This window comes from Coturnix japonica, chromosome 1 (assembly GCF_054131305.1).
Source record: "Coturnix japonica strain WE chromosome 1, WE-NBRP24, whole genome shotgun sequence".
In the NCBI taxonomy this organism is placed as follows: Eukaryota; Metazoa; Chordata; class Aves; order Galliformes; family Phasianidae; genus Coturnix; species Coturnix japonica.
The window spans coordinates 117397012-117416263 of NC_140663.1; positions in this window are offsets into that span (position 1 = coordinate 117397012).

Consider the following 19252-nt stretch of genomic DNA (forward strand, 5'->3'; position numbering starts at 1 on the left):
CCTTTCAAAAACTAAGATTCCATACAGTGAGACCACATAGCTTTATTATCCCTCTTTCTTGAGCAAGTGAGGATCTTCAAAACTTTTTCTGCCAGGTTCATCACTTTAAATGTAGGAAAACTAAGCTTAGGTGAGGCTAAATGTCTTTTCCATACTTTGCTTTTAAACTGTATGTTCCCATCCTTCTCCACAGAATATATTCAGACCACAGGATCATTTGAGTTAGAAGAGACTTTTGAAAGTCATCATTGAAAGTATGACAAGGTTTTTCTGATTGTTGTCTTTGAGGATCACCTTCAGATCAGCAGCCTGCAGGAACCTAAAGCTTTATTTTCTGTTTCATTTAGTAAATATTCTGGTACAGGGTAGTCGCTGTTAAAAAGGTGTCATTAGTAGATCCTGTTTCATCCCTTACAACTTGCTTTTTTTAGTGCTTGCTTTTTTTAGTTGCTATCTACCCATGTCAAAAGTTTATTTCCCATGTGTTTATAAACTCACTTTATATATTGGAAGGGCAATATTTAATGATAATGTTTTAATGAGACATTAATGATATTTTATGACTTTGTGTGAGTCTATGAAAGTGACTCAAAATTGGCAGAGTTCTAATTATATTTTTTTGCCTAAAATTTTGAACACTTATTAACATTTGAATACCCGTCTTAATTTCTGTGAACTTCTCTAGAGCTGTTTGGACAAACATTGAAACGTTTTCTTTTGTATCTGTACTTTAAGATTCTCCATAACTTTTTTGTTGGAAGAAGGTGTAACCTACAAGTATTTTTTCTAACAGAAGATAATAATAATACTAATGATAAAGAACAATTTTTTTTTTTTCCCCCTGTGCTCATCTGTAACTCATTACTATTGTAGCTACTGAATTAACAAGTTTAAAAATAAAAACAGGAAAAACCAGTCCCAGCAAAATGCACTTTTGGGGCTATGCCTAGATAATCACAAATTCTGCCAAGAGAAAGTGGAATATTTTGTTTTCAGCACAGCCAACACAGTTATATAAGGTAGCTTCATTTTCATGGTGAATGATTTCAAAACAGTGTCTACTTTAGGATAGCAGAATGAGAGCTCACAAGGTATTTAATAGAGTAAAGCAACAGCTTTCATGAAAAACTCTGTCATAGCTTCATGATGGATCTCAGCTGTATTTTTCCATGACGCCTCCATGTCCAGAAATAACAGATCTGAAAGGAGGACACAATGTGTGAGGTAGAACTTATGATTGCAAGAGAATTTTTGCGTTAAATTTTAATGCCTTTTCTACATTAATAATTGAAATGCACAGTACGTTCAAAGTGTCTAAACTTAATTTTTTGTTCCTAGATTCTAATAATTGAAAAATAGTGACTGTTACAAAGCATATATGGATGTAATAGATCAGTGGAGATTTTTGGAGATGTCATACCTAAAAGACTTTTTACTTGAGAATGTTATTCAAACAGAATTAGTGTTTCTCGCACGCACACAAAAAGCCATCACAAAACATGTTCAGGTGATGCTTAGTTTTAAAGCTCAGTGAAATATTTTTCAATTGTCAGTATGTCTGACTTAGACTCTCAGGAACACTGTCCTGGTTTCATCTAAGATGGTTAATTTTCTTTCTATCAGCTGTTGTGGTGTAGTGTTTTGAGTATAGGATGAGAATAATGTTGATAACACACTGATGTTTTTAGTTCTTGCTGAGAGGTAATTAAACTGTGTCTAGGACTTCTGCCAGTGAGAAGACTGTGTAAAATCAGGACATCTGACCCAAACTGATTAAGATGATATTCCACATAATGTCGTGCTAAGCAACAAAAATCTGAGGTGTCTGGGCTTGGGATCTGCCACTGCTTGAGAACTAGCTTGGCGTTGGTCAGCAGGTGGTGGGCAATTGCACTGTGCACCACTTGGTTGTTTTTTTTTCTTACTAAACTGTCTTTGTCTCAACGTACAAGTTCTCACAGTTTCTTACCTTGTTCTCTTGCCCATCACACAGCAGAGGGAAGTGAGCAAATGGCTGTTTGGTGCTGAGTTAGCTACTGGCGTTAAACTACAATGAACACCTTTAGTGTATTAAAACTGTTGCATAGAGTATTCTTCTAAAAATTTTACTCAACAGTATGTTCCTCTTAAAAAGAAATTTAGGTGTGTTTTTTTGTTTTGCTTTGGTTTTGGTTTTGGGTTGGTTTTTTTTTTGATTGGTTGTTTTTTTCCCTTCACTTTAAATACAGAAAAACGACAGAATTGCAGGGGTTGGAAGGGACCTTGAGAGATCATCAAGTCCAACCCTCTTGCTAAAGCAGGTAACCAACAATAGATTGCACAGGCGGGCGTTTAGATGGGTCTTGAGTATTTCCAGAGAAGGAGGATCCACAACCACTTATGAAAACCTATTCCAGTGTTCTGTCATTCTTACCAGAAAGAAGTTCTTAAGTATGTAAATATTTCTAAATAATATTTAGGAAATTTTAATATGTGAAGATGGTGAAGAAAGGTTGAACTTTGTCAGTCAGCAAATAATCATCATAGTTGAATCATAATATAAAATTTGGCAGCTTTCCCTAAACAAAGGAAAGGAAAGGAAATAGGTAAAAGAAAACAATAAAGGCAGAAAATTTGACATTGACTTCACTCATCTGAGTTAGTAAAGATGTTACATTCCTCAAACGATTCTCCAAAAATACTAAAACTGTAGAAATACATCTCTGTCAATACAGCTGTAATTCCATGATATAATTATCTTGATTATTTTTTTCATAAGAGAAAGTTGGAGTAGCACACATATATACAAATATCACTCATTTCTCTGATTTCTGTAGTTGTAGAAATATCTCTAAAATCAGACCTATGATGACTGTAAAGCATCTTACAATCATGCATGGGTTAGTGGTTACTGATGAGTTGCACACTTGTATTTTTAGGAGGATGTTCAAATGTTACTAGCAGAATTTTATAATTACTGGTTGTTCTTTTCTTCATTTTCCAGATCGGAGGAAAAACAAAATAAAACCAACAAGCTAAGAGATAGGGCATCTGAGTGTTTAGCATGTGGATCAAATTAAATCATTTTTTCTTCTTGTTGAAATTCCAGAGCAAATAAGAAAACTTCAATTTCTTAAAACCTCTTCTTATGGCATTCCAGAATGGGATTCCATTGAACTGCCACATCCTTAATAATCTAATACTGAGGCATGTAGTTTGGACAGCACAGATGTCAATTAAATAAATAAACTGTATGTATCTCTACCAAAAAAACATGCAACTTTTGCAACATGTCTTTTTGTGGCAAGTTGCTTCTAACCAAAGCCCTCATCTTCATGGTTAGATTTTACCAAAATAAAATTTTATCCCTGTACTCAATCTTCCTTTCATTAAAAAGCATGCATTTTCTCCATTTTCAGTTTTACTATCTGGCTTTTAACTACAATTTCAGAAGTGACTATTTTCCTCTTTGATGCTGATTTATACATACATACTAGATCTATTCTTGAACTTATGACTCATGCTACAAGGGCTGCAATCAAAATGAATAACAGAAAAATATGAATAAAGGGAAATAAGTGCTTATTCCTTGCAGTAAATTATTACTAGTTAACAAGACCTAATTTCCAGTCACCATTCATTGATGCTATTTCTGGGGAAAAAATATCCGTCAAGCTACTGAGATGCTTGACTTCAAATGTCAGCTAAATCTTCAACTGTCTGAGCCCTGAGAGCTAATTTCTAGAGTTTATAATTACCATCTAATCTCCAGTCAAATCAGATTGTCCAGTGTCATTAGAATCAATAGTTGCTCGTATTACTATTATTTGCATGTGTAACACAACTGTAAAAGTTCAGTTGGTGTTTCTTTCCTGTCATAGAAACAAAAAAGAAATGAAAATATTTAATAATGTTTCTTCAACATACAAAATAGTAATTCTCTGTTTCTGTGGGCTTTTTGTTTGTTTGTTTATTTTTGTGGGTTTTTTTTTTCCCTCTTTTCTCTAGAAGCCTTCCTTTAGAAGTCTTATGAGGTCCTGGTGATCTTTGGTTCCTCAGCTTAGAAGACTGTAAGCATGTAGGCATTACTTAGTGGCTCTGTATGCTAAGAAGATTCTGTCAGCAGCTAATATAAAGGCACTTCTCGTTGCCCTCCATACATGAGTTTTTCCCTCATAGCTCAGTATTATAGAAGGACTCAGAATGCAACAGAGGCAAGTCCATGAGCAAAAGGGGAAGATACGTTTTATCTGTTTCCGTTTTTGTGCTGCCATGCCTTCACAAAATGCCACCTAGCATGTCTGCAGAGGCAGAAATTGACAGTGGTGCTATCCAACATTTCTTAACTTAGGCGCATGTTTAAACTCATTTACATACTTTTTGCATTACAATCTTTATTGTACTTCATTGTAAATACACTTCATAAGCCAATATGTCACTATGAAACTGAACATACAGAACGAAGTCTCTTTTTGCTAGCTGCCTTTTCTTAACTGAAGTTCATACAAAATTATCATTTCATGTACAGCCAAAATATTTCTATATGTCTGAATTCTCAATGGTAAAATTAATCAACTTTCATTTTTTTCTAGCACAGTTAATTTAGTTTCAGGAAGTGTTCAGAGGAGTCATTAAATAAATACAGAAAGTACTTCTATTTAGAGAATTTATACTCAACACATGCTTATTGAAACTTTCATCACCTTTTTTTTTTTTTTTCATGCAAGTCTGGATACTCAGTGTTCTAACTCATTTCTTTTTCTCTCCTCTCCTCTCCTCTTTCATTTATTTATTTATTTTTTTTAAGGGATTTCCTATAATTGTATTCATTCACCTTTTTCTATAATTATTTTCATTTGCAACAATCAAAAGGTGCTATGATGGTTTTTCATTCTTCAAAAATAAAAAAAAATTAAAATTCTGCATTTAATACTGTAAGGAAGACACACAAAATTTTTCTAACTATAGAATTGTGTGTATATGAGTATTATATGTGTGATGGTGTGTAAGTGGAAGAGCATATCCACTTGTGTAATTAGTCAGGCAACAGTTTAATTTTCTATTTGGAACAGGAATGTTTCACTAAACTTCCCAAAATAGCAATTGGAAACTATAAGAAAATTATGCAAATAAGAAAGAATTAAATAACTTAATTATAGTGTTTTGTACTTTGTTCCATATTCTCTTGTGTAATAGAGCATAGCATTTGGCAAGCTAATTTGAAAAAAAGTTTAAAAATTGTTGTTTTTTTTTTTTAAAAAAAAAAAAAAAAGAAGGAAAAAAAAACCCAGACAACTATTCTAATCATTGAAATCTGCATTTGAGCTTAATCAACTTTGAACTTAAACTCTTTATCAATGGTGTTGACAATTCACCCTCAGCAATTTGGAAAGTTTGTGGATGGCAAATAGTGTCATTGTACCTGGATAATATAAACAAGGAAGAATGGGCCATGCTTAACATCTAGAATTAAACCAAAGGAAAAATAAACAGCATAAAAACAAACACCTCAGCAGCTAACACCAATATGTGCACTTCAGGATTAAATATGAAAACTATAGTACCAAGTTTGTGTTTAGCAGCTACACATATTTAGTGGAAACAATAGCAGCAGTACTGAGAGAATAAAAGCATCAAACACAGAAAAAGCTGTAGGAACACATGCACTGTTCAAATAGCATTTATGGTGCTAGTATAAATAACAAGCTTGAAGACATTATCAGCAACTTTCCCACTTTAATTGGTCCATCTTCCATTTGAGAAGATGCAAATGTTTAACTACTTTCCAATTAAGCCCAGGATCTTACTGAAAAAAATACAGCTGGAGAGTCTGGTGTGTAACAATAACAATTAAATAGATTTAACAATCCTGTGGCTTCAGAAGACCAAAAATGCTAATGAAGTAGTGTTTAGCATTCAGACCATTAAAAAGAAACTGAAAGAAGTAGCTGCGGTAATTAAATCTTTGCAGTATTTACTGGCACAATTACAAATAGTAGAAATGGGAGGTCAAAATATACCAACAGATACAGCACTGAGAAACAGCAAATGGAAGCTGGCACTACTAAGCAACCAAAACAAGAAAGAAAGCTCATAGGAAGAAAAATGGTCTTCCTGTGGAAAATAAAACAATGTGAAATTGTAGAAAATAAGAGGTCTTGTAAATCTGTGGAACTGAAATACAAAAACACCATAAAGTGGTCTAAAAAAAGGTTTTAAGGAACAACTAGTAAATTGAAAAAAAAATTATCATAAATCTTCAGATACTTCAGGGGCCATTCTACCAATGAAATTGTAGGGCTAGTGGATAGTTGGGACAAAAATTCACTGACAAATCCTCATACTCCTACATACATAAAACTGTCAGTGGCAGTCACTGTACAAAGCAGCTAGACTGCCATTTTCTCCAGTGTTTTCATTTACATGGTAAAGATGACTGTACTTTTATAATATATGTGGCAAATATAAGAATTCAGCACAGAGTGTTTGAATTACTTGATGGGCATCCAACATTTCAGCTTGCCTGGGACACAGTTTGTGAAGAGGAATTATCTTGGGCTGCATACACATAGGTTACTTGGAAAGTAATGCCTCCTATTTCTTTCCATGGAAATTACAATAGACACAAAGAGCACCGTAATGTTGTTTGATAAAGCAAATTCTCAGCTGCCAAACACTAGTTTTCAACAGTCACCACCATTAGCATTGCATTTTCACCAGTGTTGAACAAGAGTCTCCATGTTGCATTTATAAAAATCTGTGCCAGCAGAAGTGACCCACTATTGCCTCTGCTGAAAAATGCCCCCCACTACCTCACTGTGATCATATCCACTGTTTGGTCTCTATCAGTGTTCAGCAAGGATTTATGAATGTCCACAGTTGCCATTTTTTCTGCATGGAGGAATTAAGTGACACTCCTTTGGCCCATCTGTATTTCCATGCCAGATGCCATTTTGTTAGACTTCCCATTCACTGCCATCAGTCACACAGGAACAAAATGTAATGAAGTATTGGTGTGAAGATACAACTTCTACTGCCATACCATCAACATCCAACTTTGATGTTGTGTGCCAACATAGAGGAGGCATTACTTCTGAAGCAGAACTTATATTTCTTAGAAGGAAATCAGTATCCTTCATTTCAAAGTATATCATAGAAAAAAACAATTACGTAGCACTCCTAAGAGACTAATTTTTAACTCCTACTTCAGTTACAATAATTATCCTGAATACACTCTATTTTTTGTAGACCTCAGTACAATACAATACAACACAATACAATACAATTGTGGTAGCAATGGTAATGGGAGGACAGTTGGACTAGATGATCTTGTAGGTCCTTTCCAACCTTGCGATTCTATGGTTCTGTGATACATGAACCAAAAAATGGAAAGAAATCCTAAAGCTGCACTGTTGATTATTTCATAGTTAAAAGGATGAGTCTATACAGCATATTTAATATTAAATATCAGGACTGTTCTACAAGATTATTTTCCATTTATTGATTAAAATCCCTAAAAATGAAGAACTCCAGCTTTTTACAGCACCAATGGGAAAAATGCCAGGAGGGAGCTATGAGAGCCATCATGCTTCTGTTTATGATTTATTGATGTTCAACATTTTTCTGTAACCACAGGCTGACTTTTGTTTATACTTCTTAGAAATTTGATGTTACAGTAACTCCAGTCATCTGTCATATCAATATTCCTTCTCCATTCCCTTTGGTTATAAAGCTGGAACTAAAGAAGCCTGGACCTCCCGTATTTCTTTTACATATTTGTCACATACTTTATTCTGTATTTTATTCAGTTTATTTTCTCATTATGTTGAATCTTCCTCTGCTAAAGAAGCTGTACTATTCTACCCTCAACAGAAATATGAAGAGCTAGCTATATCAAATAACTAATTTTGTGGTTAACATTCCCTGTGGCACACATAGAACTGAGGTTTCTGCCTCTGTTTTGAATTCGGGAATTTAAAGAGGGCCTCCTGAACTTCACACACTTGTTTCTGTCACTGATCTATTCACTATTTTAAGGACTTAGCATATTTTCAAGTAAAATACTTCAATGATCCCAAAGCTCACTTAAATGTAGACGATGAAGATACCTGTAACTGGTGAAAACTTCCACAACAAAAGAAAATGTTTTCCTCTATAGTTTAAGCAAACATTGTGCTGGGAAATTAATAACTCATGCGTTCTTGCTTTTTGCAGCAACAATATTGCTTTTGTTTTCTTTTCTTTCCATTATTAAGTACTTATCTTCTGGTCCAGATACAAGAGGAAAAATTTCAAGAGCAGCTGTGGAAAGTCCATTCTAGCAACAGCTGGATTATGGAAGGAATGAGGGGATAAAATGACCACCTCTATTGAGTCCAAGTATACTCCCCTGGTATGTTTTAATGCTAAAGTTTAATTTAATAAAGTCAAGGAAGATGCTTACTCCAGGTTTAAGATAAATTCTTGACTTTCTACTAGTCATAAGTAATGCATTAGGCAGTCCAGAAGGAAGGTACGGTTACATACCAAAACCATCATCTGTTGCTGGCTGACACTAGATTTACCCTTTTGTTTCCAACACTATCATCAAAATAAGGAAGTCTACTTGCTTGCAGTTTTAGAAGAAAGTTAACTTGTGAGGTTAATTTAGCTTTTCTGATTTTGTATGAGGCAGAGGTCTTCCTAGCTTTTCTGAAAAGCTGAGCAGCACTGAAGGTACTGGTAGTAACAGCTGGGTAGAAAGGAGGAATAGATAATATGCACTGAATTTAGTTTAATGCAATTATTTGAGGATGCATTGTTAACAACTCATGACAAAGGCAGTGAAAATTGTTTCTTCAGATTTTTCTGTAGGGATGATCAATACATCTCTTGGGATTTAGATTATCTAAATTTTTATTCTATCTGAAGTTGTTTATAAATTATCCACAAAAATCTTCACACAAGAGCTTAGCCCATCAAATGCAAAACTGACAGCATCTTGATGACCTTTCAGCATCAACTGATCATAGCAGAGCAAAATGCTTCTCTGTTTGCTATTCAAAAAACTGGAAAAAACCACCAAATGCAAAATTCAAATATAACCAGTTTTCAAGGACTGCTCAAAAAATTTTTATTATCTTAAAATTTTGCTCTTTTTTCCAAAACATAAATTACTGTAAAAATATTTTAGGATTAGCAAGATTAATATTTCTTCATTGGGAAGAATTTCCAGTATATAAACAATGACTGCATTGATTTAATAACATCACTTTAATATACTCAAGAGTACAGAAGAGAAAAACAAAACAGTAATGTATCTAAGAATTATCAAGATTGCTTGGAAATTAAACAAGTTTAATACTCATAGCTTTAGTTTTGTTGTCTTTATTATGCTATGAGTTAGCAGCTTGGGGAAAATTCGTATTTTACTGAATCACAGAATGGACCTCAAGGATTATGAATCTCCAACCCCCCACCACAGGCAGGGGCACCAACCTCCACATTTTATACTAGACCAGGCAGCCCAGGGCCCCATCCAACCTGGCCTTGAACACCTCCAGGACTGGGGCATCCACAACTTCTCTGGGCAGCCTGTTCTTCACCTCTCTCGTAATAAAGAACTTCTCCCTGACATCCAACCTAAATCTTGCCTCCCTCAACATAGGTATTTTTTCTCCACAAAATTCTTAAGGTAAATGGATTCTACTTTCCTAAGAAAACATATCAGTAAGTCATAGCCTTTTTTTTTCTGGAAAAAAAAGGAATGCACAACAAAGTAATATTGGAATGAAAATCATTAGTCCATGGTACATTTGCAAAACAACTATTCCTCAAAACAGAAGTTGACCAACTGCATTTGCTCTTTTGAAACACACTTCATCTCAACAGATAGCAGCTATGGCCAAAACATGACTAGGAGACTAATCATTGTGTAGTTATTTGCCAAGACCTTCACCTTTGAAAGCACTGCATTTCTGATCCACATCTAGTTTTGTTGCTGTGGTGTTTTTTTTTTCAGGTCCTGATATGTGTATACATTTCACCCTTCCTTGACTTCATCTCACTGCAACTAGGAGCCCATGCTTTAGACTTCATGTGAATTAAACCTGTGAGAATGGTCCAGTCAAAGAGATATGTGCCACTAAAAAGTTTTCAGTGTCCTGCAGCACAGTCCATTGTGTATATTACAAGATACATTTTACAGTGCAGTGCCACTGGCAGAAAGATCTGAAAGCTCAGTCAGAGTCTTCATGACATTAATCAAAGCATTATATTCTAACCCTATCATAAGAGTCTGGACTAATTGTCTGCCATGCTTGGTCTGCATCTGAAATGGGAGAAACATACTTAAGGTTTCCTTGTTACCATCCAAAACTCCTTTACACTTACGTCAAGTAAACAGAACAGAGAACAATACCTGGACTGTGTAACACAGGCAGGATCAGTGATCTGACACATCATGTAAGGAAAAAAATATGAAGTTTACAGAGCATAGCCATGTCCAAGATCTGAACTTTCTTTTTTTAGTAAGTTCATTAAAGGTTCTGTAAATTGTCAAAGTACATTGTCAAATTAATTAAGATGTAGTTTACCTGAAAAGAATCCTGATAGTTCTTTTCCTTGGAATGCATCACTTTTTGCAATTGTTTCATCATGTACACCTCATAAATTATTTCATAACACAGGTCTCCCTCCAGTGCTGTAGTACTCTCTCATAATGTCTGGTTAGAGAAATTGCTTCTGCCTTCCTATTATTACTACAGCAACTTTTTTCCACTTCCTCAAAAATTCTTTGGCTCAGATACAAGGCTGTTACTCCAGAAAAGACACATGCATAAACTGAAAGAAAACAGTGTTATACAGCAATCTTAGGTTCAATTCAATCACAAAATCAAAAAGTGAAGAAAATAGAACCTTTCAAATATTCCTTTTTGTGGATATAAATTCCTATGAGATAGTGGTGAATCAAAACTGAACTTTCTATTCAAGATATATATTTTATAGCCTTTTTTACATGCCATTTTGAATTTATTTATCTATTTATTTTTTTAATCAATCACACAGGACTCAGAGTAGCCATGTTTTATTATCTTGTATCTTCATTTGTAATGGTGAAATAATTTAATACTGCTACTTCTTACTGGTTTACTGGAAAACTGGTTCCTAACAAAGTCATTCATTTTTTGTCTGCTGAGAGAAGATATTGGGACTTTTAGGAGATGAGACAGGTTATGACAGATGCTGTAAGAGATCCAAAACCATGTAGGTCATTATATTCTGATGTCATAAATTACTTCTGAATATCTTCCAGCCCATATTTATTTTCTATGTAAACTAAAAAGAATGTTTTTATCATCACTTTCTGGCATAGGTAGTAAATCTCTCAATATAAAATGCGTACAAATAACATCAATTTACCAGTGGATGGCATATTGCTTATGCTTTTAGTAGACACTAAATTCCTTGCTTATTGGAGGAACCACGCTTTTTTCCACATATTTTTCTTTTAGTAAATATAAGAATAAGATTCTCTTTTAATGTTTCCCAGTGTAGACTAAATCTTGTTCTAAGGATTTCTTCCAATTATTTTTAGAACTTTTTCATTACTTGTTAGGGTCTCCAGTTTTGTAGACTTTTTCCAGGAATCTCAGTATTGCTTAGTGATACTCCTCCTTCTAAAAGAAAGAAAATCCCAACCTGGTAGTTTCTGACTTTCAAGTTCTTTTGTGTAAGCACAGAAGATTCCACATTGATGAAAGGACATGGGATGCCTAGTAACATTATTCTCATTATATCAGACATAGTACAAGCTTGCCTATAGTGAAAGATGTATGAATACTCATATACAGAATGAAGACCTCTTATTTGGGAGAGATACATACATATATGGAAGAAAGAATGATGACCTATATTGTGTTAAAAGATCTTTTTCCCAAGTACCTCCAGCAGTAAGTCACTGCTAGGACATAAAATTGTCTTAGCATTCATTTGTAAGTAGTATGTGTACTAACAGGAAAAAAAATATATTCAGGGTAAAATTTAAAATTTTTTTTCTTCTATTTTCTCTTTGTTCTTCCATGAAAGCAGAAGATATCAGCTGCTATTATTATTATTATTATTATTATTATTATTATTATTATTATTATTATTATTATTATTAATTAGATACAAGTTGGTTTAGGTTCAGGTTAATTTATGAAAGGCAAATTGGCTTGCACATTAAGCAGTTTTAAAAGCCTGGTGAGTTTTTGCTGAGCTGAAGTATTCTGCTTCAAAAAATAAATCACTCCTTGTAATAATGTAAATTCATTTCTCAGTTGTTAGATTCCCTTATGTTGTATCTTACATGATATCAGGTGCATTCAGAAATCTCAGGTTCATAAATATTCAGAAATTACCTTATTTCTGGGTAATTTTGAAGACAGAAAGAAATTTTGAACATGTACAAAGTATTAAAAGTGATTCCGTTTTATACCTCTGGGACTGTAAACTAAGCTGAGAAAGTTAAAAGAAAAATACCATGAGAAGTTTAAAAATAGGAAGAAAGGAAAATAAAAATTAAATAGGGAGGAAATAAAAATAGAATAAATACATTGGTATGAATTTTGAGTCAAAGCCTTCAAGAGTGTAAAACTTCACGGATTGAATACTGAAGTATTATATAAAATGTAACATATAGTAATGACCCACCTCAGTGCACCGTAGGAGTAAATACAGGTTTTCTTTACAAATTTATTTTTCCCAACCTGAATGGCATCCTGACATCTTGGAAGACATGGAAGCAATAGGAAAGTGCAGTCAGAAGACCTGTCCTAAAGCTGTCACTTCATTCAGTGGGTTTACTTTTCACTTGCCTCAAATATCTCAGTACTGTAGTGTAGCACTGCTTTCTGTAATTATAGCTTTTATTGTCTGTCTTTACAGGCTTATGAAGAGGAGTGATAAAAGACCACTAAGCTGATTGCACACCATGCAGAGAATGGAAGTATTCCTCAGTGATAATATTGACTGGATTTATGACCATTTTGTGCTGCCAAAGTCTCATAAAGAAGAACATAATGTGAAGGGAAATACATCACTGCACAGGTGTAAATGACTACACAAGATGCAAGGAGAGCAGAATCAAGACAGTTGTACCTAATAAACATATACAGCCCAGGAACTGTTGCAGACTGTCATGTAAATGCTTAACATGTGGTTCTGTTCTGAAAAAGTGACTTTAAAATGCACTGTGCTTTTTTATTGTATTTCAGTGATGTGATTTAAATTTTCTTGAGTTATAAGTAAAAGCTTTCTTTTCTGATAGATTTTTAGCACATTAACAAACTCCATGAGAACTTCAAACTCCATTCAAAACTCAATTTTCCTTTCTTATAATGCGCTGCAAAAATAAATATTATCCTGACCCATCTTTGTCCCACTGATGCCCTTACAAAATTACAGACTTCACCTCTTAAGGCACCAAAACAAATTTTGGCATCAGAATACAGAAGTAAATGTTTTGAAAAACATATCTAAAGAATGATATCTGAAAAATATATCTAAAGAATTGTACACAGCAGTTGTGCATTGAATTTCTGATAAACCAGACTGATTATAAAATCCATTCCAAGTTCTTCCTAATGTTGAATTATTCAGAGTTTTGGTTTTTTTCTGAGTTTCTGTCCAAAATCATACAAATAAAAATGGAGCACTTTTATAGCTCCTTTAAGATGTTTTTCCTCATACAAAATGGGCTTTTTCACTTTTAATAGTAGTGTGGGTAAAGTAAAACTTAGTTTAATAGTTCAAAATTCATAAAGAAGGACACTTAAGCTCAATTATTCACTGCAGGCTCAAACTCCCATTGTTTAAAATATCAGTAAATGTAAACATAAGTTATTGTCTGGATTTGGAGACAGAGCGAATAAAATGTGCTCATGAGAATGATTTCACAGTAGTAGGGAAACAGACTAAGTAATCTCACAGATCGTTTCCCTGCATTGGCATGCCCCAAGTATTGGAAACGCGATTAATTTCCTAATACAGGTGTTATCACAATAGAGATAGTAGAGAGCTGTCTACTTCCTCTTATCAAGCTTACATTTATTTCTGCTTCACAAATGTGGAAAGAGATCCAACTGCGGAAGAGTGAAATAGTATCACACAGTGCTGTGACTAGGCACCCCCACACACACCAGTGTGTGTGGATAATGGATGGTTACCCCGTGGGATAGAGCCAGGAGCTGAAGATTAGAGACACAGAACCATCCCAGTGTTGCAAATAGAAAGCAATTTCACTATGCCACACTTATAGGATTGAAGATAGACTATATTCATTGATATAATGTAGATAAAATATAGAGATATAATGAAGTTTAATTGTAAATAAAGCAGCTACATAACAAGATTTGAGATGGCTGGATATACTTATTTAGTCCGTAGAGGGTAGGGTTAAAAACACATACAGAAGGCCATCCTGTTGAGTTACAAAGTTCAGAGTGGAATCCCTTGCTTTCTAAACTCCTTGAATCACAGAGATAAGGATACTAGGTGCCTGTGAATCCACTCCTAGTCCCAGAACTGGTCAATGCCTATCTTGTATTTACACAGTGAATCTAAGATATAAGCTTATCGAAGCTAACAAATCTTAAAATCAAACTGAGATGTGACCTTAACAAGGCTGACTAAGACTAAAAATAACTTTAATTAATAAATTTAATTTAATTTAATAATTTCCCTTTTCCCTTCCCACTTTCAGGGCCCAGGGGGGCCAGAGGCCTACTACCCCCCTGTCACAGACATAGATTGATCTAGAAAACTCTGAGATGGGGAGCTGGACTACAAAACCTTGAATTGTCCCTTCCAAGTCAAATGATTCTATGGTTCTATGATCCCAGCTCAGTGCAGCAAAACCTGAAGAACTGCCAGTAGCCAAGAAAATAAAACTTACACAGCTAGAGCAATTAAAAGTCAGGAAAAGCCAAGCAAGGATTTTCAGGACTACAAATTCTGATGTCAGTGGCGACATTGTCTTAACAGTGATACAGAGGTAGCTCTCCTGTAATTTTCTCCAGTTTTCTCCATCTGATGATTAATATACACATCACTGTGATTTACTGTATTGACTGCAAGAAGTTGATTGTTGTTTTAGGCACTCAGTAATGAACAGTGAAAAGTAAAATAATTTGGACATTTATCCAAGACATATATCCTGGAAATAACAAACATCTGTCAAAATATATAAGGAAAACAAACCTGCTGTATGAGAATTGTGACTGTGAGATATAACTCACTGGTTCTAAGTGAACCCATATACTTGTGACTGTGTCTCTTGTTTCTTACAAAGAAAGGACTTACATCTATTAACACAGGTGAACTCCCTGACCATGTTATTTATTTATTTTTACTAGCAAAGAAGGACATTTTTTGTTCTTGCTAATATCACAGCAATATCACCTCTCCTTTGCCTTCTTAAAGTTTGTTTTAAGCTCATAGTGACTTTATAAGAAATAAGGGTTATTCTGTTTTGGGTGAGATATGTGTTATGGGAAGTGACTGTCCTCTGGCCCTTGTAGCTATTTTTTAGCTTATTAGAGTGGATTTAACTTCCTCGAAAGGAAGTAACATAATAAGAAAATATTGCTCTCTTGTTGACCAATGTCCATAAACTTTCATTCCCCTCTTTTAATACAAGCAAACAATTTAGTCACTGAATATGTACAAAAGGAAATCAAGTAATCAGTCCATAACTTAATGACACATTACTCTGACAAAAACTAGGCTCTTGAAGATACTTGAATTCTGAAATTTTTCTCTCCTTCATGCAGTCTTTGTCTTTACTCCGGGACTCAAAGGTGTAGGGATTATGTTAACTTACCACGAATATCCAGGCCATGAAATTCTTGTGCAAGTTTATATTATAGAGTAACAAGGAAACTCTGTGTATCTCTAATTTCTGAAAGACTTTTGGTATTTATGAACTAAGGAAACAATTTGCTTTTCTAAATGATAGTCCTGAGTTTTTCTGCATCTTGTGAGGTCAAGAGAGTAAAATTCCATTCCATTTAAGCAGTTACAATAAAAACCTTTTTTTTTTTTTTTTTTTTTTTTTTTTACCTAGTTCAAAATAAATTCAGTGAATGCTGAATTTTTTCATATTATTACAACAAAATAATTACAGGAGCCAATCTCATCCAGTGCCTTTTTACACTAGACAGAACTACAAAGCTTCAGTGTATTACAAGTCTAGTGAGTGTATTGCTCTTTTTGTCAACACAAAGGTGATAGCTTTTCTTCTTGTTAGTGAGAAATCAGAAGCTCAAAGAGTCATTGTTTGCAGAAAATAGTGATAATTACCTGAAATGTTTTAAGAACAATTATAGTTTTTCTGCAAAATAGGCTGCTAAGCTAGGAAATGGGTCTTCCAGATATTTTCACAAATACAATTAGAAAATGTAATCATGAATTCCTTCTGAAGCAGAATCTTTCAAACTCTTTGTGCCTTCTAACACAGAGAAGAAGCTACTCTGTGATCCACAAAGTCTTTTTTTGGGGGGAAGAGGTGTTGGGAACGGAAGCAAAGAATAGCAGTTTACCCAGCAGCGGGCTTCAAGCCAGATCAGAATAAGCTGTACAAGGAGGTGCCGTTTTTCCTTCTGTTGTTGTCATGCCATTTCCTTCTGTTTTCATGGCTCTGCTTAAAAGAGAAGAAGCTGGTCCCCATGGCTATAATTACTGGCCCACTGCTGAGAGATGATTAGAGGGTAAGTCATGCTGGCTCTGTGAACAGACAAGGAGAATGTAGAAAATTGGAAGCTGTGTGCATTGGCCTCACCACATCAGTTTATATTTCCTCACCTTTCCTTCAGTCTTCAGTTATTTTTTAAGCATGTGTGGCCTCACAATAGTAAATGACAGGAAAAAGTGTAAAAATAAATGGGTAGATAGATGATAGGATATTGCCACAAACAGTCTTGCTTAATCTTTATTTTTATGCAGACCCCTGAGGGAATACTTGTTAATCAGAGTTTCAGTTTTTAAAAATTACAAGTTTTGTGTCAACACTACTGGGATAAACAGCATGGAATATGCCTTTTTCTGTTTTGTAACTGAAACATTTCTGGTTTCTCAGAGCATTCATAAAATGTTCAACATTTTATTGGGTGCTCATTAGAAGTATTCTAAGTTTCAAAGAATGGTAATGTGGTTATTTTTCACAAAATATTTTGATTTTATGCAATGCAATTCAAAACATAACAGAACAAACTGATCCGATGTAATTACCTTCTGAATGTGTTAAATAAGATCAGGACCTCTTGCAGGTGCAGCTGACAGATAAAAATAGTTTCTGCTACTGGGTGTATCTACAGTCTGTGTACTCAATATCATAGAGTAGGCAAAAGAATATTTAAAAGGGAGAACAGAAACTAAGATAAGTGATTTCCCAAAGTCAAGTGAATGAGAGAATTGAAGGTGAGAATGGTGGCAAGTGGAGTTAAATCCTGCTGGCAACTAGGCACAAATTTGTTCCCCAGGGGTTAGTTTTGGGGCCTGTCCTGCTCAGTGTCTTTGTTGATGATCTGGATAAGTGCACTGAGTGTACTTTGGAGTTTGGAGGAAATGTTGACCTGCTTGGGGGTAGCAAGGCCCTGCAGAGGGATCTGGACAGGCTGGATGTCATGGGTTACCTAGGTTTACCTGTGCCCATGACAGGGACCACTGCCCCAGAAATGAAGGGAAAGAAGGGAATGGATAAAAACAGTGGCAGCAATCTAAGGAGGAAACTTATTTTACTGAATACAATATTGGAATACGAGATAACACAATATAGTACAATATAATTGAGGCTTAATAAATTAAACAAGAGAGAGAGAGAGAATCCCCGAAAACCAGGAGGCCTACTGCTAACTCTAGGCAATAGGGCTGGAGCGCAGAGATGACAGAGCTGGAACACAGAGAGCTAGAGAATAAGAAGAGAGCGTTCCAGCCTGGAAGTGAAATTATATATGTCCTCCTCCGGTGATTCATCTCTGGCTGCGACGTCCTCTGGGATATGTAGTTCTCTTCCGAGAGCTGAGTACTCAGGACGCTGCCATTCCACGGAACTGGAGCATGAACCTTCCACACTTCCACATACCCTCAATCACACTTCCACATACCCTTAATTACACTTCCGCATGCCCTCAATTACACTTTCACATACCCTCTATTACACTTCCACATACCCTCTATTACACTTTCTTATACCATCAAAACAGTTTGTCCCATTCAAACACCTTTAATACCATATAACTTTCCCTTAGCAATCCGTATCGTTCAGTTATAAACATAAACTTACTTTCTCTTTAACCCTTTTTCCTTTGTACATAATTCCACTATTATACCCTCAATTAATGATTCATACTGCACATGATGTTATGATGTAGAATATTGACAGCAACAGCATGAAACCATGACACTGGATCACTGGGCTGAGGCCAGTGGGATGAGGTTCAACAAGACCAAGTGCTGGGCCATGCACTTTGGCCACAGCAACCCCAGGCAACATAACAGGCTTGGGGCAGAGTGGCTGGAAGACTGTGTAGAGGAAACGGACGTGAGGGTATTTAGATGTAATACTGAGGGACATGGTTTAGCGAGAAATATTGGTGACAAGTGGACAGTTGGAATGGATTATTTTAGAGGTCTTTTCCATCCTTGCTGATTTCATGGTTCTATGATTCTACTAAATAGGGAATAAGCTTTTTAAGGAGAGAAGTTTTGTTTAAATCCCATTGTGCTTTTTATGGCCACCAGAGTACTGCATACAATTGAAAAAAATTATTCACTGCATTACTTGTAAGACTGTCTTTTTGGGATTCTGAAATGTATATTCACTGTGCCAGGAAACTACTGATTGGAATTTTTCAGCCAGCTTCCATGCTCTTCTATGGGGATGTAACACTAGGCTGCAGACACACATATGTGGTCACTTAACAAGTGAAACTATTTAACATTTAAGGCATCTGCTGTATCTTTCAGGTACAAGTAACTGGATATTTACTTCTAAAGTGAATACTTTGCAGTCAAGAGTTATCTGATGAATGGGAGAGTCTAACTGTGCCTATTCATGACGTAAGGTGAACACTTTTGATTAAGGGTAGGATTTGTTTTTTTAAATACACATGCAGACACCTATGCCATTCTTTGTATAAAGGACTCTAAGTGAAGAGATCCCATACCTACTCAGCTGATAACAAACTCTGAAACTGAAGTTTCTCTTTTTTTTTCCTATTTTTTTCCCCATCTCCTCCATGCTCTGGAAGAACTA